Source organism: Cydia fagiglandana, chromosome 4, assembly GCF_963556715.1.
Source record: "Cydia fagiglandana chromosome 4, ilCydFagi1.1, whole genome shotgun sequence".
NCBI classification, from domain to species: domain Eukaryota; kingdom Metazoa; phylum Arthropoda; class Insecta; order Lepidoptera; family Tortricidae; genus Cydia; species Cydia fagiglandana.
This window is the reverse complement of record NC_085935.1, coordinates 4882495-4903692: the sequence shown is the minus strand read 5'-3', so window position 1 is coordinate 4903692 and position 21198 is coordinate 4882495. Positions and strand designations below refer to the sequence as shown.

Genomic DNA, 21198 nt, shown 5'->3' with positions numbered 1-21198 from the left:
ATCTCTGGCAGGAACCCCCGCATATACCTACCTAGTCCTATTAGGTTGATTATGGAAAAGTTATTTTAGATACGTATTCTAGAAACATGGTGCCTTGTAATTGCGCACACGCTCATTTTATAACAAACAAACAACTCTTAAGAATTAGGTAGGTAGGTACTTAAGTAACTCTTTCGATAAAACTTTTAATGTTGCCCCAAAAATCGTAATATAGACCATACGGTTAAAATAAATAGGGCAGGGCAAATCTAACTTTTAAACTGTTGTATGGTGCTAGAATTGAAAATGAAAAGGGATTCTAATAAAAACAAGTTTTCCGTGAACAATGTTTTGTACGGAACACTGAAAACTATACCTACAATACAATAGGAATGATTGTGTTTCAAAGTAGACGATAGTGAAAACCTATTTTCTACCATCTACTTTATTTGTGAGTTCGCTTATGATATAAATTAAGAATTATTTATTCCGCACATGTGGTAGCGACTGTACAAAATTGACGATGGAATGGTCACGGGTTAGATAAAACACAATATGCCTATTGCCAAAACAGTCCCATTATCTATGAATACGTAGATAACGTTGTTTTGTTGCTACGGTAGGTAATTGATATCATAAATTAGCTAGGTTATAGTGATATCATGAATAAGCAACTACTAACAAAAAACTCCGGGAGTGCCGGCAGAAGTGAAAACACAATGATATTGTAACAGTTTTTCGATCAGGTCTTACGAAGCGTCTTACGTCTTACGCTCTCGCGAGTTTAAATTTTTTTTCCCATCACAAAAAGTGCACAGCGCCGCTAAAGAAGTTTTCACTTCAATACATATTTACTTATGCGTCCTATAGCCGCTACTTAGATGTACTTTGTCGCCCGTACAACCAATAGAAAGAGGCGTAAGTACGTAAGTACCTATATAACTAATATAACTTGATTCAAATATCATTTGATGTCAGTGTACGTTCGAATTGACCTGTGAGACGGTTAGTTTGAGGTCAACCTTCGCGCGTTGCCATGGGAAGTCCCCTGAGAGACGCCACAGTTGCGTAAGTGCAGATGGCTAAACTGTTTTTTTATAGTGCAAAAAGTAACGGTACAGACAGTAGAGATATTTATAATCTCTGCCTAGTCTTTTTATATTATTACAAAACAATGAATTATTTATTACTATGACCTTTATTCCATTATAGTTCTAAATACGTATATATCGTTTTAAATGGTTGATTCGATCTAGATTCGATCTAAATCAATCACAAAGTCCTGAACTCTATCGAATTGAGTAAATAGAACATGACGTCACATTCTAGGCGTGTCGTAGAGCGCGCGGCAGCTAGTCGGTAAATTCGGCGGCCCACTCACCGGTTCCATGGTGTAATGGTTAGCACTCTGGACTTTGAATCCAGCGATCCGAGTTCAAATCTCGGTGGAACCTTGAAGTACTTTTTCTTTTTTTTTCTTCTTTTTAATCAATAATTGATTATTTTGTTGTGTGGTTGTATAAGAATTGTGACAGTTTGGGTTAAAGCACGAAATTGACGATTAAAATTTGTCTTTATTCTACATGCTTTTATTATTTGATTAGAAATAGTATACCTATTTTTATATTTTTATTGTTTTTAACCATCAAATGGCATGTTTAATTTAAATTAAACCATGTGATGGTTTTTTTATTCTTTTATTGATTCTTAAACATTCTTAAAATATTTATTAAAAAAAATACATTTGTAGGTCACTATCTCCACTTCATAAATTCAGTTGATTGTATCTTATACCTTTAAACGAGCAATTCTTTTATTTCGGTGATCTCGGAAACGGCTCTAACGATTTCGATGAAATTTGCTAAATTTGGGTTTTCGGGGGCGAAAAATCGATCTAGCTAGGTCTCTGGAAAAATGCGCATTTTTGAGTTGTTATATGTTTTCCGAGTAAAGCTCTGTCTCCCCTAATATTTTTGACATGGACATTTAAAAGAATTCTCTGATTCATATTTTTTATAAGGGAACTGTAGGTATTACCAAAGAGAATTTAGTATAGAAGTGGATTGTCAAAGTAAATTTTGTAGCCACAGTAAATTTACTGGCATCTTTCGACACTTGAATAAATTTGATTTTGATCCTTGTTCTTTTACTGATATGAGTTAAATTTGATCAATATCTTAAAGCAGCGGTCGGCAACCAGCGGCCCGCGGGCCGCATGCGGCCTGCGAACCTCTCACTTGCGGCCCGCGAGCCTCTCTGGCTATTTTGTATGTAATATTGACAAATGACAATGTCTGATAAAGTCATAAATATTAACAAAGTGCGGCCCGCGACCACTTCGTTGACTGCTACGAGTATGTGGCCCTTGGCTGCTAAAAGGTTGCCGTCCGCTGTCTTAAAGTGTCGCTATCTACACGAGCATAGGCCAAAGGTATGGAGTAAAGTGGAAGGGTATTTATTTTTAAAGATGGCTGTGATTTTGTGTGAAAAATCACTATTAATAATTAACTTGAATTTTATTACCTATTCAATAGGTCCCAGACCGTAGCTGACCAGAAATAAATTACCAATCGCCTGAGTTAAACACATTGCATATTTGATTTTTTTTTTTTTTATTATTATGAATGGGCTTACTCATGGCCACAGACTAGCCGAGGCGTAGACGTGGCCTACGATGGAGCGAGCTCGCCCAGAAGGTGCCTGTTCACTCTTGATTTGAAGGTTGCTGGGTTATAAGAACACGGAAATATAGACGCCGGCAAGGAATTCCATTCCTTGGCAGTGCGCATAAGGAAAGTAGAAGCAAAGCGCTTCGTGCGAATTGGTGGAATATCTACCATGTAAGGATGGAAACTGGCCGTGCGTCTAAAAGTCCGATGGTAGAATGGGGACGGTGGAATAAGCTGGTGTAACTCTTGGGCACACTCCCCGAAGTGCAACCATTTAATTTAAAATCAACAAAATGTTGTTTTACCTTTACATGTTTAAATCGGCATAAATTAATTTGCCATTAGTATTTATCACTAGAACCATCTAAAGCTCAAGGTATATACCTAGGTATATTTAATTATGTTTTTCGTTGTCATGGGGTGCCCAAGGTTATACTACGATATACCTATAATTATGATTATACTCATTCTTTAAACTATAATGAAACTATCTCTTGTTTTATTACAATATTTTTACTATATTTGTTATGATTGAATAGAAATACAATAGAAAAACATTTAGGTATTTATGACAAACAAACACAGATGACAAAAACATGTTGACAAATATACAATGTATAACATTTAGTGAAAAATGCCATAAAAGGGTCACAACTCAGCATGTTGCTGGCAAAGCCAGCGCTGTTCTTGACTTTTTATGTTTTGAGCTTTTTGTGAACTTTTTCCAATATTACTATGAAATAATATTAACATCAATAAATTGCTCTGATAATTAGCTTAAGATAATATATATGTAATTTACCATTCATAAGTGCTTGTTGCTAGGCCTACATGAATAAAGTAGATATATTTGACATCGACTTTGACTAAACGGTTTTAGTCTAAACCAACTTCAAAAGGTATAAATTTGACCGTATTTTTTGTATGTCGTTATCATATTTTATAAAATACCCAAACCCAACATAGGTACTCGTGATCGTAACCCTAATAAAATACCCAACTAACCTACTAGCCCCGCCTTTCCCCAGAGCTCTATAGGGTTTAATGAAAAAACATCAAATTCCATAATTGATGGTATCGCCAGCGGTGACGCAAGGGACGCAATTTATTAATCAGAAATAATAATTCACAGGTAATGTTTAGGTAAAGATATATGTGGGGGTTGGGCAGTGAAGGGTTGAGGCCGGTGGAACCGTTAATAGTTGATGATATGGGGCCCGATTTTTGAATTTCGACCACTCGATTTCATGTATTTCGTTAAATAATATCTCCAGTACTAGACGTTTAAATAGTAGTAGTAATAGTAGTAGGCGTTTAAATTCTACTAATAGAATTGAGATCGAGTGGTTAATACCACTAGATTCCAAATTTCGATCGCTCGTATTTCAAAAATTTGCATTTCGCCGTTTTCCACCGACTTTCGAGTGACGAAATCGAGCGATAGAAATTCAAAAATCGGCCTCATGGTTTATTCGAGTAGGTTTAAGGGTCCCTCATTGCTGAGGATCGTGACTCTGTTTGATTTCGTCAACTATAGTCTCCATCGGTCTCGTGAGTCCGGTGAGTCTTTTCCTGTTTTTAATTGCTTGAGAATATATATGTTGGTTGGTTGTTTAAGGGTAAATAGAGATATAGTCTGTTTGGAAAGAGAAGAGTCGTGGAATGTATGGGGCCCAATACATTCCACGACTCTTCTCTTTCCAACTACTTATGCTTTATTTTATAAGATGAAAGTTGTGAGATGTAAACCTATAGATTTCTTAACTTAGGTGTTTCTTTAGATTTATAGTCAGGTTTTAAATGAAGCATGTCTTAGTCAAGCGGGCGAGGAGTTCAAAATGATCTGCCATATTCGACATCCCGCCTGTTTAGCTATTTATACTATTGTTACTGATAATTGTACTTAGAATAGTCTACGTGTAGCTAGAATCTAACGAAATAAATACTAAATATATTGCTTTAAAATATCTGCTCGCTGAGTACAATTTTTATGAGCTGTATGCACTAATGAGACCAAAATATAAAAGTTAACTTCAGTTTAAATTAAACCACCGGCCCTTAGATTTCGTCGTCCCATGGGCCGGTAGCGAAAGAGTTAGTGTTTTTAATTAACTAATCAGTTAATAGGGGTGTGTCGTTTAAATGCTAATAGTGCGACCGCCAGAGGATTGAATAATCTTTGTATCACGGAATAATGGGGCAAATCCATAATGGCGGTAGTTTGCCTAAATACTGCGCCGTCTAAGCTAACTTTGCACCGATTTGAATATAATTAAGTAAGGAAGTGTCATTATAAATGTCATATGTTCATTGAGGCATTAACATAGCCACATTTTGTCATTGAAAATATCATGTACGAGACTTTTTTGTCAGTGGTGAAGGTAATATTCAATTATTCATTGAATATTTCTTCTTCTTCTCTGTCGTATCGCTCTTGACAAAGCCGTCGTGGTCACGTTGAGGCGTCCGCATCGGTAGTAGAGGCAGCTCTTCGCACGATCTCCCGCCATCTCTCCCTGTTGGCAGACTGTCTGGCACAGTGCACAGTCAGATACGCGGTTTCCCACTGCGGATTTTATTTGGTCAGTCCAGCGCATAGGTGATCTGACGCGCGATCTGGTTCCCTCCACTCTTCCTTGTACGACCAGTCGCTATGAATTCATTGAATACTGCCAGCCAGGTTTTGGCAGCATGTCCGACTCAGCTGGGATTGCTCCAGCTGCCTACGGATTAAAACTCTCCACCAGGGTTATTAAGTATGGTTCCGAAAACGCGGTGCTATCGGTATACACGTAGAGGGTATCTTGGTGATGAATGTGATGATGTAGGTACATACATAATCAATCCATCAATCAATCAATCAAAGCATTTATAATGGTAAGAACTCTGGCTGGACTCTGAATCCAGCAATCCGAGTTCAAATCGCTGGAATCAAAGAAGAATTAATAGTACTACCCTACAGAAAGGACACTTCCTACAAACCCGAAGTTTGACAGCGGTTCAGGGTCGAATCATGCTATCTCTTTGTAATACATGGCACCATCCCTTTCGGCTATTTAGGGTTGTCAAAAATCAAGTGATTATCTTATCTGTGGTCGTGCACTGAAAAGGAAGTCATGTGGTGCCAACCCTAAAAATGCTCGGAGCAATGCTGAGCCGAGCGGAGCCGAGTTCGACCGAAGTCAGGCGTGTCTCCCCACTGCTGGAACCTGCTTTTGGTTGCTCCTAGAAGTAACTTTTTGAAATTATAGTATGTACAGTCGAGTCGCCATCAGATATATCTGCGCGGTCAAGGTGTTCACAATATCTGAACACGCACTCTAACGCCTTGACAATAGATGCGTGTTCAGATATTTGTGAGCACCTTGGCCGCTCCGATATAACTGATGGCGACTGTACCTAGTTACTGGTCTGGTAGTAAATTTTTTTCGAAGTAATATATTTGCGATGCTTCTTCTTCTTCTTTCCAGTCGTATCCTCATAGCTGAGGGTGGCGATTACCAACGCCAACTTTCTTCCCGACACTTTTATCCTGCGCCATTTGCAGGCAAGCCGGGGCCTTGGGTCCTGCATATGACTTTACTATGTCTATTGGCTCCTCTACACGATGGACCAACGCCGGCCACTCCAAGGGACGCAGCCATGCGGTAGAATGAGAAAGCAATATCACTAGGGAGCAAGTGATAAATGCGTCCCTTGGAGTGGCCAACGTTGGCCCATCGTGTAGAGCCATGTTGTAGACGCTCTTCCTCTATTTATTTCTCTTCCCTTCTACGTGACTGACCACGTGATGCTAATTAAGAATACAATAAAACTAAAACTACAGGTTTCACCGAGATTTGAACTCGGATCGCTGGATTCAAAGTCCAGAGTGCTAACCATTACACCATGAAACCGTTTGTTAAAATCACCAAAATTTAAAGTAACTTGTAGAACTCTGAAAGGATGCAATACTAAACACACTTGAACAAATAAACTTCGAACTTCCTTTATGTTTATAATCTACTTATCGTTTATTTGTAGTGTAGGCATCTACTGTATGAAATAATAATTTTGGTATTAATCAACAAGTAATTAATACTTATTAAGTCGTACCTACATATGTCTATGGATGCTAGGTGCTCAACTGTTCCAATATAATTTGTCTATGTCTATGCTAATGTAATGTGCTATTATTGTTGTTAAAATAATTAATTGGTGTTTTTATAAGTATTGTTATTGTTTTTAGTCTAAGTTTCGTGACGCATTGGTTTAACTGTAATGTCATGTAAACATTTTTATCAATAAAAAAAAAATGTCTAGTTTATGATGTTCTGAGAGGATAATGAGAGGATGAGAGGAATGAAAAAATCATAAAATATGTACAAGCTCTAGATTTAAAGCTTGTAGGTACACACATTATGTTATGAATTATGTTCTGTCTTTATTTATGGATAAGTATAATATAGTTAGTAATATAAGTATGTGATATTTATATGTATGTATGGTATGTTATTATAATTAATATAAGTAGTTGTTGTTGTTAAAGCACCGCCCACAATCTCTCTGCGCTGCCTAAAGGTTCACTGTTAGAGAATGCCTCATGGCATTAAGTCCGCCTTTGTACTGTAAGGTTTTTTGTGCAATAAAGGTTAAATAAATAATGAGAATTACAAATATTCTAATTATAACAACATACAATGCCTTATAATAGACAACTATTATAAGGCACGATTGAACTTGAGTACGTGCCAAATTCACGATAAATGTGTGTCACGCTAATGTATGTTATGTACCTACCTATACCCAACATCTACGGGTGAAAGTATTTTCAGCCGTGCCAAAAGAGATGCCTCTATTTCGCACGTCGGTCAGCCGGTTCCATGGTGTAATGGTTAGCACTCTGGACTCTGAATCCAGCGATCCGAGTTCAAATCTCGGTGGAACCTGTTCTTTTGTTAAGTGATTAATTTTCGCATTTATAATCGATTTAAATATCTTAATATCATTGCATATGCAGGAGATAATACTACACGTACGATGAAATAAAATGATTGTGGTTATATTTTTAGTTTATTTTGTTGTCTAGACTGAGTAGCGCTTTATGCTTAGATGTTCCATGAAAGTGGTCCATTTTCCAAGCTCTTTATTGGACTAGAGAAAAAGATAGAACTGCGCAATTAAAAATCTAATTCAGAAAAACCATTAAACACTACTACACTACTTAGGTATCTGCCCGCCCTAACCACTAACGCTGGCCCAATATTACAGGGTTCTATGTTACGTTTTCAAGATAGTTGAAATCCGACTTAATGTCACTATGACAATGTTCTAATTTCAGTTCGATAAAAGTGAAACATAGAACCCTGTAATATTGGGTCAGCTATCTAATCGTGGTTGCGGTGCGGTAGAGTACCTAGACAACATAAAAATCCATGAATTTCTTCAAATGCTAAAAATCCCCGAAATATTAACTTTAGTTATATATTAAACTGAATTTGTGATTCGATCTAAAGAATATTTGGGATTGGGAATGTTCCAATTTCAGCGAGTTCGAGGAAATCATGGGAGCATTATTTTTCCAAAAGATTGTTATTGGAATTCATATAAAATATATATTGTCTTTAATAACTCAGAGCCAAATCTTTATTGAAGATTTCGCAGAATCCTATTTAGTTCGTGTACTCGATTTCTTTTAAATATTTAGAGGTTTATTTCTCGTCTTATGTATTTATATTTTTTTTTTGTATTTTTTTTTATAGCATAGGTACATTTCATTGTAATTTGTGTACTCTCATAGGTACCTACACAATACTTTGTGTGTATATAAGTAATTACCATTATTAGTTATTAATCTTCAACCAATCGATGTTTCACTTCAAAACGCCAACTTAAAGATTCGACCGTATTCAGAACATATCTAAATGCAGAGATATTATGTCAGGCGCTCGACACACGTTCCCCAGGCGCCCGAGTTTATCCCATTGTAACTCGATAAGATATTTATTGGCGGGTAACGTTCCAAAATGGAGTACGGGCACTCGATGTCTACATTTTTATATTGTCAATATTTAATGTGATGCCAGGACGGCGTGTGATGCGGTAGAGTCAGGTATCCGGAGATAGGTATCTATAATATCCCAAGACAGGATCCCCACATATGAAAGGTTATAACTCTTTTCAAGTTATAACCTTTCATATGTGGGTGGTGGTCAAAAGTCGTGGCTTTTAACCTCGGTTGTGCTGTATTATAGAGCATAAATAATCGTTCTTAAAAATAATGCAAAAATATGACAAAAAATTCGGCCTGAATTTTGTAACAATATTTAAAAAAAATAGTCTAGTGAAGCTTCTACACTACATTAATATAACTTTATAAAACATGGAATATGTAAAATGTTACATTACCAAACCTATACACCCATCAGACCTGCTAGCATGAGTTGCGTTCTCGCGCGCGACTTGATACATCTAATGAGACTTCAAGTATGGACTCGCACGCGAGAACGCAACTCCTGCTAAATAGACGGCCTGGAATGTATTATCACTGGATGAGGGCAGCGCACAAACAGTCGTCTTTTAAATGATCTCCAAGTATAATATACCCATGAACGCTATTTTTTTGTGACAACTTACTGTATTAAAAGTTTCATATATATTTTAAACTTTTTCTTATAACTGTAAGTAATTTTTCAACGTTTATTTAAAAACGCGCCGGTGCTATTCACCAGCTGAGTTTAAATTGTCCAATACTAACATTCCGTTCTTTTGTTTTTTATCAAAATAAGTTATCTCAAGACACATCCCGGACTAGATATATCGTACAAGTCAACCCGTGTATCGTCCACGGCATACATTTGCGGCAAACGCTTAGCGACCGGTATAAAATATTGTTTTTTGCCAATATTCCGACCGGGGGAGACGGGTATCACCGCCCGAATAGGCCAAGAGTAGTTCATTTTATTGATACAATTTTATTTTGTTGGTCGGCTTTTGTTATAACTTAGGGCCCGATTCGGATTTTTAAGTAGACATCTATTAGACATCTTTTAGACATCACCAAGATACGGTAACGATATGTATAAGATCTAACCTGTCAAATCTGACATTTGCACGATTCTGGAGACACTCTTGAACGATTTCCACTGGATATGACTTAGAGATCCAATTCACATCTAATATATACGTTACTCTATCTAACGTAAAAGTGACATTGGTTGCCCGAATTGCGCTGCAAAAGAGAACTAGTTGATATCTAAACTATAACGTATCTAGAATGGATCTAGTACGTGTCGTCTCTTGTGAATATCTTGAAGTTCGAATACGGCAGTTAATCAAATACAAAGATTTATATCTAGTCAGTACAAGTAACAGATTTCCACACGTATGAAATATCTTCCACCGTCGAATACTTTTACAAATCTATCGAGATACCGATGTCGGCGGCCGATCGTATGATCAGATCGTGAAATACCTAGGCATATCGTGAAACGTGAAAATCTTTGATTGGTTCCCTGAGTCGACGGAGCCCCGCGACGCGGGGCTCCTATTTCTGGGCAGTTTGCCCTTCGGGCATCTGAAGCAATCTAACGACCTATCCTACCTATATATTGGTTTAATGTGACTATCGTCAAATTATTACTCAGGAACATTACGATCTGCCTGATTTTACGATCGGCCGCCGACACTATCGGCCTATATTTGTACAGCCCACGTTTAAAAATATCTATCACATTCTAATTGCTTTACTAACGTAATATGTATAGAGACTTGTCTCTTTTTGTAAGTGATACAAACTGTACGGTTACCATCAGTTTGTCACTGACATAAACGCCGTCGAGAACGTAATTTACTTTCTATACATCTCGCTCGCATTCGCATATTAGTACAAACGGGAGGTATAGAAAGTAAATTACGTTCTCGACGGCGTTTATGTCAGTGACAAACTGATGGTAACCGTACTGTTGTCTTGTAGTGGATACTTTTGACGGTGTTAGGGTAAATCTCATCCGCTTTGTTGTTGCTGACTGCCTTTACTTATGTTATAAATAATAAATAAATAAATAAATAAATAAATAAATAAATATTATAGGACATTCTTACACAGATTGACTAAGTCCCACAGTAAGCTCAAGAAGGCTTGTGTTGTGGGTACTCAGACAACGATATATATAATATACAAATACTTAAATACATAGAAAACACCCATGACTCAGGAACAAATATAATATGTTATTTTGTATTAGTAAATAGAAAACTAGGATCCGATGCGAGGCGAAAGAGGTCTATGTAAATAGAGAGTGGCATATTCAGCATTTCAGAGAATATATGCTATTATTTTATACTATCACAAATTCAATTTTATTGTACCAAACTGTTACCGATGAATTTACCTCTTGTAGGTACCTAATTACCTATATTTTAAGTTTGATATCTCATTTATAACTTAAGGTAAGAGGCAAATTAAGGAAAAACTGACCTACAATTTTTTAGGTTCCACCGAGATTTGAACTCGGAACGCTGGATTCAGAGTCCAGAGTGCTCACCATTACACCATGGAGCCGGTTAATTGCTCATTAAAAACACCCATGGTATAGTTACAAATGATTTAATAAACATGTGACGTATTATTTAATTAGTTGGTTTGAACATGAATGGTGTTTGTCTCTTACCTTATTAATAGTTTATTGTTTTTCAGTGTCCTCAGAGACTGTACAATACTAAGTAGGCAACTGGGTGGGGTAACTATGTATATGTCGGCCGCCGATCGTAAGATCAGGCATATCGTAATGTTCCTGTGTAATGTTTTGACGATAGTCACATTAAAGCAATATATATAGGTAGCAGTGGCGGCGCGTCTAAGATTGTTCGTAGGCAAGCCATAGCTGAGTTGCCCTTCCTTCTTCACAAGTTTAAAGAAAATGGCCCAAGACCCTGAATATCAGACAAGCTGATGGGAAGCGAGTTCTATGGACGCTCCGCTACTGATAGGTAGGATAGGTTCGTTAGGTTGCTTCAGATGCCCGAAGGGTAAACCCAGCAAACATTTTAAGTATTTTTTCCTAGGCTCGAGAAGATTTTACCAATATAAGTAAAAAATAGGTCCTAAGTCACCAATTATTTTACGTATTGTACACTTTTACTTCCAAGTCAAAATATAGGGATAATAAAACGTAAATTTCACTTCATAAATACACCATGAAGTCAGGGACTTACTGGTTGAAAATCAGTCGAAATATTAGGTAAAATTAACCTTAAACCCTGACCAATAGGTCAAATCTACTAATAAGGTATTTTAGGTGTATATGCGACGTAATTATTTCTTATACGGGGACCATGAAGTCAGGGACTTAATGGTTGAAAATAAGTCGAAATATTAGGTAAAATTAACTGCAAAGTCTGACCAATAGGTCAAATATACTAATAAGACATTTTAGGTGTATTTGCGACGTAATTATTTCTTATAAGGAGACCTTTAGGTCATCGATTTTACGTCGATTTAGCTACTAATTTTAGGTAAATGTTACTTAAAATAGATACCAAATTGCGACCATACAGTTAAAATCACTTGTAGAGTACTATCAATACCATAAGGTTGTGCCTCCATTATCTTTCATTATAACGAGATGCTAAATATGAAATTGCATAATTTAAGTTATTATATCTTGAATGGTGCCATCGCACGGTACTTCCTTGTGCTAATAATATTCAAAATAAAACAATATTTTTGATCCAGTCAATACACTCACACACACAAATATTCAATTACAACACTCAATTACAAGCAAATATATGCATTGTGATTTTATAAAATGTTAAAACTTAAATATTTCAAAAGCCCATCGATAGTTTTGTATGTAAACCTAACATACTGCACGAAAAAAATTTCTGTGCACTAGATTTCATCGTTCTTCATCTGCGTAATCGGCCTAAATTATTTTACATGACTTAGTGGCCGCCATTATCATTGCACAACTTAAAGTTGTTTTCTTGTTAGACATTTTGTTTCTGAGTGAAAAGAATATTTATAAGCGTAATGTTTGTGTCTCTTTTTCTCTTCATCGCGTCTCATCTAAATATTGCCTCGCAGAGTAATTATATGGATAAAAATATGTCACCATCACGTCTAAAGGTGGTAAAGATTACCAAATTAGTACATTTCAACAATGCGGCACGTCGTGGCAACGTCGAATCCACGTCGGAACATGACCTAGTGTTGACCTAATGGTTGTAATCACTAAGTTACCGTCAATAAATACGTCACCGGCACGTGCGTTTTTTCCCCATTTATGTCGACTCGACGTGCCGACGACGTCGATTCGACGTGCCTCATTTTGGTCCCCTAAATTGTGCGACCTAAAATAGGTGCCTTTTTCGGAATATTGACCAAAAATGTTTGCTGGGAACTGCCCAGAAATAGGAGCCCCGCGTAGCGGGGCTCCGTCGACGGCGTCGACTCAGGGAACGAGTCCGACATATATATATATATATATATATATATATACATATACCTACTAAATGGGCCTGATGCAAAACTTATAGTTTGACGCAATATCACTGACACTGCGGGATTATGGAGTATTATGGACTGCATCACATTCAGAATTGTGTGTTTTTCGTTTTAAGATTATATTTTATTAGTTTTAAGGTAGGTATTTAACTATGGACCAATAGTTGCCTAAAAATTAAGATTTTTATTCATTACTCTTTTGTAACGTAGTATCTCTCAACTTGAGAAAACAAGTTACACAATGTAACTAGGTCTATTTTTGTATAAAAAAAAATTAATAACTATTTGTTAACGATTCACTTGCCACTGTCAGCGTCTGGTCGGCGTAGTGGATAAGTCTTTTAAATATTTTTCTACCATATTGCTTGTTCATAATTTCGTCGATCAATCCTACATATAATCCCACAGTTCATCTACCACAAGTTTCTAGTAATCACAAGGACAACCTTGTGAGTACTAGTAACTTGAGGTAAATTGACAGAAATTGTAAATGATATACCGGGTGTGGCCTGTAACATGAGCAAATAATTAAAACATAGATTGTACTCCTCAAACGGTGCCACTTTTGTTCAACAACTTTTAAAAATTATGAAGTATTTAGAGTTCCTATTTTTCATACAAAATAAATATTATCTTCAATGGACGCCATCGCCACGCCATATCATTGTGATTGACGTTGCTTGTCAAGCCTTAAACATAACAAAATTCGCAATACATTGCGTCTTTGAATAACCTTTAAAGTGTATTAAAAATCAAACTACAAGTTATTTTCAAAAGTCGCTGAACAAATGTTGATCAGTATGAGGAGTACAGCCTACAGTTAAATTTTTTGCTCATATTACAGGCCACACCCGGTATATTACTAACAATATTTAGTAACATCATTTACAATTCAACAAAACACGCAACAAAATTAAAAATAGTTTTAATAGATTATGTAAGTTGTCCGTCAGCACCACCGTCGTAATATAAAAGAAAAAAATATATATTTCTTTAGTATCTTTAGTTATATTTTGAATCCTTTGATTGGATAGTCCTTACGTTGTAATTGTTAGTAGGTATAATAGATACGTTATCAGTCGTACGATGCGTTTTACTATATCTATTAAAAATAATTTAATAGATTATGTAAGTTGTCCGTTTTGTCGAATTAAAAGGTAAAACTAGGTAAGGTATGACTAAAAAAGTTCCTGGCTCTCGGACTAAGATAAGTACACTGTAGGCGGCAATATGAAACATGCTCGCTTGTACATGATTGATATCATGAATGCTTCACTTTAACTCTTTATACTGCTCGATATAAGAATAAGACGTAGTTACAGTCCGCAGCAGAATTTGCTAAGCGGGCGAGGTGTTCAAAATTACCTTGACACGCTCTAATTCTCTTAACAATAAAGTCGCGTCAAGATCATTTTGAACACCTGGACCGCTTAGCAACTTCTGCTGCTAAGTTTCAGTGTGACTACTAAATGGCACAATGTTTTCTTGAATTTCTTGTTTAGGTTTTCCAATTAAATTGACTTTTGGGATACTCTGGACATCAGCAACTTAGTACCGTAGAGTTTCGTATCTTTGCCTGCGCCTACCTATTTTCGCCTAGTTTGACATAAGTTGCCATTAACAAAATGTTTCTAATGTAAGCCTTACATAAAACAGCTAAATACAAAGTATTTTTTACGGGTGTCAACATTCTTCGAACATTCTGCGGCTAACTTCACACAGTTGACCTTTAGTGAGGTTTTTTCGCGACGCCGACCACACGTTTTTTTAAATCATTGTTTTAACTTCAGTTTTAAACGGTGATACGCACCCGGTAATGTTAAACTTTTTACATGTTTATATCCTATAACTATTTCTTTTTCAGATGAAACTATTATTTAATGACTAGCTTACGTTTAGAAGTCACAATTGGATAAAACATTGGTGAGGGTACTTTGCGTCCATCTTGTTGCCAAATTTCGCCTACCCCTAGGGTTGACAAATTTTTTGTACCACATTCATTGGTGGATGACATTACTTGTTCCCAAATTTATTTATTTTCTTATGTTTGGTGATTTAGTTTACGCTATATGCAAATGTTTATTTCTACTCTTACCGATATTGAGTAGGTACCGAATAGGTACCTACTCAATGTCTCACTCACTTTTATGTCTCACTTTGTGTAAATAGGGTTCATTTGATATCAATTAAGATAATAACAACAATTTTGCAACAATAAAACAATTTTGTTAAAAATAATTATTTTTTTACTTATAAACCATTACTCCCCTTTATTTGGCATGTTGGTACATTTTTGGCAGCCCTAGCTTCATTATAGAAAATGTATGAAAACAACTTCAAACCGTTGCCAAACTTCGCCTACTACCCCGTTTTTAAAATATATGCCTCGTCTGGTGTAGTTAAGGTGCATAGTATATTAGCACATTCCAAGGAGATACGACTTAACATGTGTAAGTCACAGAAAAGTAAGTATTAGCGGCAAGGCATGCCATAGGCGAAAATTGGGAAAAATACCCAAACATCGCCTATTGCCTTTGGGGCCATTTATTACCAACTTAACCAATGAAATTGAAAGTTTTAGTGGTGTATACTCATAGTTAGGAATACTAAAAAACGTTTTTTCGCCTTAGCCGATTAAAATGCTTTCAAATTTGAGAGATTTTTTGGGAAAAGTGTCAAAACCCAGGCGAAGATACGAAACTCGACGTAGTAGAAGTAGAGTCAGACCAAGGTAACTTTGCAGCAGTTTTATAGCACACACGTGCAAGTGTAATTTTAAACGTCAAATTTCTATGAAATTATGACGTGTCTTCCAGTTGACCTAGAACTATGAAATTTGGCAAATAAATATCATCTTACACTACAAGTACAGGGAAAATCGGAAAGCTATTTAAAAAATAAATAAAAATAAAATAAGTTCCATATTAGTTGTCATAACTGCCTGCCTACTTACTTAATAAATCATAATATGTATTATTTTTTTATTAAAAGCCCGTACCTATCTCGTACCTATCTGAACAGATAGTAAATAGTGCAAAAAATCAGGTTCCACCGAGATTTGAACTCGGATCGCTGGATTCAAAGTCCAGAGTGCTAACCATTACACCATGGGACCAATGTTATTTCTATATCAATTTATACAACGTGATCAAGTAAAACGTCATTTATTTTATTTACTCAAGTGCGTTACAATGTAAGGTGGCACGTGGCTAACAATATTTTTCTTTGGTATATAGTTAAGTAGGTTCTTTGAAGTTATTTATTCTTACGCAGTAGTTTATTTTCGTTATTAAATTGTAAAAATTAAATACACACAATCAATGTCATAAAACTAAAGCTAACAATATAGATGTACATCATAAGTAGGTAAGTATTTATTAAGCAAGCCAGACCACCTGCGGCAATACATTATTATAAGCTTTTATTTAGTTTCACTTGTCCCGTTGTCGGTATGTAATCAAATCTTGCAAGTTAAATTTGATCCACTTCCCGGTTTCCGAATGAGCTGAAATTTTGTATACATACGTAAGTCGGTTGACAATGATGATGGAGACCGGTGGTGGCCATAGGAACTCTGTGATAAAACAACGAAACCTAATTACGTTTGGGGTTTTTAGAATTGTCTCGATGAGTATTAGTTGTTTGTGGAAGGAAAAGTACAGTCAGCGATAAAAGCTTGTACCAAAAATGAAATTTTTGGCAAAAACTTATTTTTACACAAATACATTAAGTAAATGGTGTTCTCTCATGCCCGCAATGTTCGCGAACTCTTAGTAACAAGATCGGCTACGTCAGCCACTTGCGAGCACACCAGAGACAGCAGACAGCAACGGAGTTGAAAGCAGTCGTCGTGACCGAATCGGCCTTGGAGTTAAAATTATAAAATTTATAGGAACTTATGTTTGATGACTGCATCAAGGTATCCTTCTGCCACTTGCTCGCCGCCGCGCACCATACTCGTGAATAAGCGGCCCTTCTGCACAGGGAACGTCGAGAGCATCGGCAGATTCGGAATGGAGTAGTTCAAGAAATTATATTCTCCCTGAAAAATAAGTAACTGTTAAAATATCGGCTGAAGTCAACAGTACACTACCATGGGTGCTGAGTGAATGCTCGAGTGAAGCGATCAGAGAAGTGTGCGGCGTCTATATTAAATAAATGCAAATGTATGTAAGCGGCCTCACTGGACGCTGATCAAATCCCTTGGAAGTTAAACTTTGACTTTGACAAGCGGACTTTGAGAAAAACGCATTTAACCGATTTGCAAGACCGAAGTAATCCCATAAGAGCTCCGTGAACAAAGTTTTGTATGGAGCTCTAATAATACCAGAAAAAAAAGCTAAGTAAAGTTGTCTCTATTATTAACGATACGGGCTTTAAGCGCCCCTGGACGCTCGCCACTGAATTTTTAAGGGGCCCACAGATTACCAGTCCGCCGGACGATATCGGCCTGACAGTTAAAAGCAAAATTTGACGGCTCCGTACAACTGACAGGCTGATACTCGGAGTAATTAACAATGGAGCCGCCATTAATAGGCGTTCCCCTCTGTCGAAAATAGGCGGCCAATGGTCAACCACATGTCAACCATATGTATGGACTGACGTTTATCTGACATGCCGTGCCGTCGTGTTTATGTGACATTTGATGTGCCCCTCCCCCGCAAAAAACGGCAGACTATTTTGTACCGAAAATTTTAGACATGGCTTCTCCGTTGGTTATAGCCTCTAAGGGCTGATATCGTCCGGCGAACTGGTAATCTGTGGGCTCCTTAACGTATGATGCGTAAGTGGCTGAGATTTTTTATGATATAATATAAAGAGGTACTTTACCTTTGGAAATGGACAAGATGAGGCGTTAAAAAATTTCATGTAGAAAGGCTTAAACATGACAAATTTAGGATCTGTAAACCAATCGCAAATCTTGGAACGCATGACGAACATGCTGGGTCGGTACTCATTGCTCAGAAACTCGTGCACATTAATAGTCATCTGTAAAGTAGGTCATAAAAAATCTTTTTTTCTCATTGAAAACAAAAGGCCATAGTCGATTTTCCATAGTAAGTTGGCCCTTAAATCAATTTGATTCGGGTTTTTTTTTGTGAGTAGGTATATACCTCTTATGGTAAAGGATATTTTTACTGAGTATCAACATCCTACTAGTGGCTGTTTTTGACTTATGATTTTATTAATTTTTTTCTTTAATGTTTCGTTTTTCGGGATGTATTCAAGCGATTTGCTTAATTTTTTTAAATAGTGTTCTTTATTTAGGTATGCATCGATACTCAAAAAACGAATAACCGTTGCCATATAAAAAAAAAGAAAAATTAAGTAAAAAATAAATGAAACATTTTTAGGGTTCCGTACCCAAAGGGTAAAACGGGACCCTATTACTAAGACTTCGCTGTCCGTCCATCCGTCCGCCCGTCCGTCCGTCCGTCCGTCCGTCCGTCCGTCCGTCCGTCCGTCTGTCACCAGGCTGTATCTCACGAACCGTGATAGCTAGACAGTTAAAATTTTCACAGATGATGTATTTCTGTTGCCGCTATAACAACAAATACTAAAAACAGAATAAAATAAAGATATAAATGGGGCTCCCATACAACAAACGGGATATTTAACCAAAGTTAAGCAACGTCGGGAGTGGTCAGTACTTGGATGGGTGACCGTTTTTTCTTTTTGCTTTTTTTTTTGTTTTTTTTTTGCATTATGGTACGGAACCCTTCGTGCGCGAGTCCGACTCGCACTTGCCCGGGTTTTTTAATGTCGTTGTGAAGTAGTGACACCTCTAATTTTTTTTCTAGTTGTAGGCCAGACATTGGCCTACTACTTGCCCAAATATCAAAATTTTCCAAACGATACTTCCTGTCAAAAATTAGCAATGTGTGTGGTCAAGTTCTGTACTCAGTCGGTGTTAACAACGATACTACGACATTAAAAAAATGTTTTATTTATTTTTTACTTCATTTTTCTGTTTTTTATATTATTTTGATTTGGCTTTCTTATCATTTCTTAAATTACTTCTAAACTATTTTGCTTCATAAAATTATAAAAAAAATGTGTTTGTGATTCTTATAATAAGCTCTTTCATTCGATATATAACACGATATAATTTACAAAACTTTGTATTTTAATTATCTCATTTACCCCCCAAATGTTAAAAATTCATTTATTTACGTTGCATTTCCGTCTTTGGGTCACAAACTTACATATGTGTACCAAATTTCAACTTAAATGGTTCAGTAGTTTCGGAGAAAATAGGATGTGACAGACGGACGCACGAGTGATCCTATAAGGGTTCCGTTTAGGTACGGAACCCTAAAAATGGAGGCTGGCAGACAAGGCCATTTTATTTCCTTCTTCGGGAATTTGGCAGATGAAAGGCTAAATAAAAGTCAACTTACAACAATATCGTTCCCAAAGACAGTTAAGGTTTTTAAATGAAAGTTTACGTAGTGGATGGGGTCTCGACGGCTGTATCTCTGGGCAGTAACTTTCACGTACTCCAAGTATTTAGGATTCCAGTACGTAACGTTTGGATGCTCAAAGTCAACGTAGTATATCTAAAAGAACAAAAATGGTTATTACGATTTTTAACAGAGTTACGAGGGAAAAAATACAAATATTGCAGATCCTGGTAACAGACGCACATAGGTTGGAAATCGCGATTTAGGCCGCCAAAAGTCAACTTTCTAAAAGTCGGCTTATCGCAAAACTAATTAGTTCTCGAATAACACCACACTATCACGGAATTAATCCCACCCCACCACCACCCTTATTAGTTACGTAGGTAATCTACCAGGTTCTCAAAACTCAGTCATCACATACATTGCACGCGCGGTTCTTAGCACTGTTATCCGAAGCAAACATTTCTAAGCCAATATTTATTTTTGTAGAGTTTATTTGTCAGTGAAAGTGATGGATATCAAAAATTAAGGTAAGTTTCTATTATTTTCAATTATTTTGAATTAGAAATATTTATTTTATGATATATATATAACCCACTAAACATGACCCTTGTCTTGATGAAAATTTTGTTATTTTTTCATATTCAATTGTGAAAATACTATACTTCCGGGCCCGTCCCAGTGATATTTTTTATGTCATTCTATAAATCAAACATATCTTTACATTTTATGAAAAAATTGGAGGGCACTTTTGGGCACTTTGTAAAATATCGAGTTTCAAAATATTTTTTCGGAAATAGCAAATTATTATGTTTTTTTTTCATTAGCGTTAAAATGTCTTTTCTGTTATTTTAGGTTCATCAAATGCCTCTGGTTTAAAAGTTGTGACTTGAAAATACCTGTCTGATAAGTTAAATGAACAGAATTTTCAGTCAATAGCTGAAAAATTGGACTTTTTGGAAAATTATCTCCTTATGCGCTCAGGTGACGGAGATGAAGAAAAAAAGAACATGAAGCGTAAAATTTCACATTTTGAATAAGAATTTAAAAAGAGATGGATTAGATCACGTCGTATTGTGGAAAATTTTCTGATATCTAATGAATCTTGGTTGGAAAGTAGCTCCGCCGCTCCGCTCATACGCTCTGGAAACGGCAAAGCTTTATATAAATTTATATGAGTGGCATCCGATGACACCGACAATGCACAAAATACTGATCCATGGCAGAATTACATATGTATTATTGAAAACTTAATAGTTCCCTTTGGACAACTTTCGGAGGAAGCTGCAGAAGCCCGAAACAAACACTTTCGGCCATATCATGCCCGAAAGTTTTCTAGAGAATACTGCAATCTGGACATTTACCATAAGTTGCTTCTGACCTCCGATCCGCTTATCAGCAGTACGAGAAAGATAACGAAACCTCGAGTTAAATTATTTGTGTCAGAAACTATGCAACTATTGATTTCTGCTGAGCCACATAAGGCGAGAGCGGAGAATGATCAATGCTACCCAAGCGATGAGGCGGATTTTTCTTTAAGATATGATGATGATTAAATGTGGCGAGGGTTTTATTTATTTATGTTAATCTTTTTGAGCAAATGTATCAATCGTAATAATATTAGATAACAACCTTTGTATATTTCTATTAGTTTCTG

General features: G+C 36.4%; 5 non-coding genes across 5 annotated transcripts; 2 read left to right on the top strand and 3 right to left on the bottom strand.

Annotated features, from left to right (window-relative positions):
* Nucleotides 1-1361: 1361 nt before the first annotated feature.
* Trnaq-uug (transfer RNA glutamine (anticodon UUG)) lies at nucleotides 1362-1433 on the top strand. Its single transcript has one exon. It is a non-coding gene; the product is annotated as a tRNA-Gln (tRNA).
* A 5039-nt stretch (nucleotides 1434-6472) lies between these two features.
* Nucleotides 6473-6544, bottom strand: Trnaq-uug (transfer RNA glutamine (anticodon UUG)). The gene has a single exon. It is a non-coding gene; the product is annotated as a tRNA-Gln (tRNA).
* Nucleotides 6545-7504: 960 nt separating this feature from the next.
* Trnaq-cug (transfer RNA glutamine (anticodon CUG)) lies at nucleotides 7505-7576 on the top strand. Its single transcript has one exon. It is a non-coding gene; the product is annotated as a tRNA-Gln (tRNA).
* A 3542-nt stretch (nucleotides 7577-11118) lies between these two features.
* Nucleotides 11119-11190, bottom strand: Trnaq-cug (transfer RNA glutamine (anticodon CUG)). The gene has a single exon. It is a non-coding gene; the product is annotated as a tRNA-Gln (tRNA).
* A 4990-nt stretch (nucleotides 11191-16180) lies between these two features.
* Nucleotides 16181-16252, bottom strand: Trnaq-uug (transfer RNA glutamine (anticodon UUG)). The gene has a single exon. It is a non-coding gene; the product is annotated as a tRNA-Gln (tRNA).
* Nucleotides 16253-21198: the final 4946 nt, after the last annotated feature.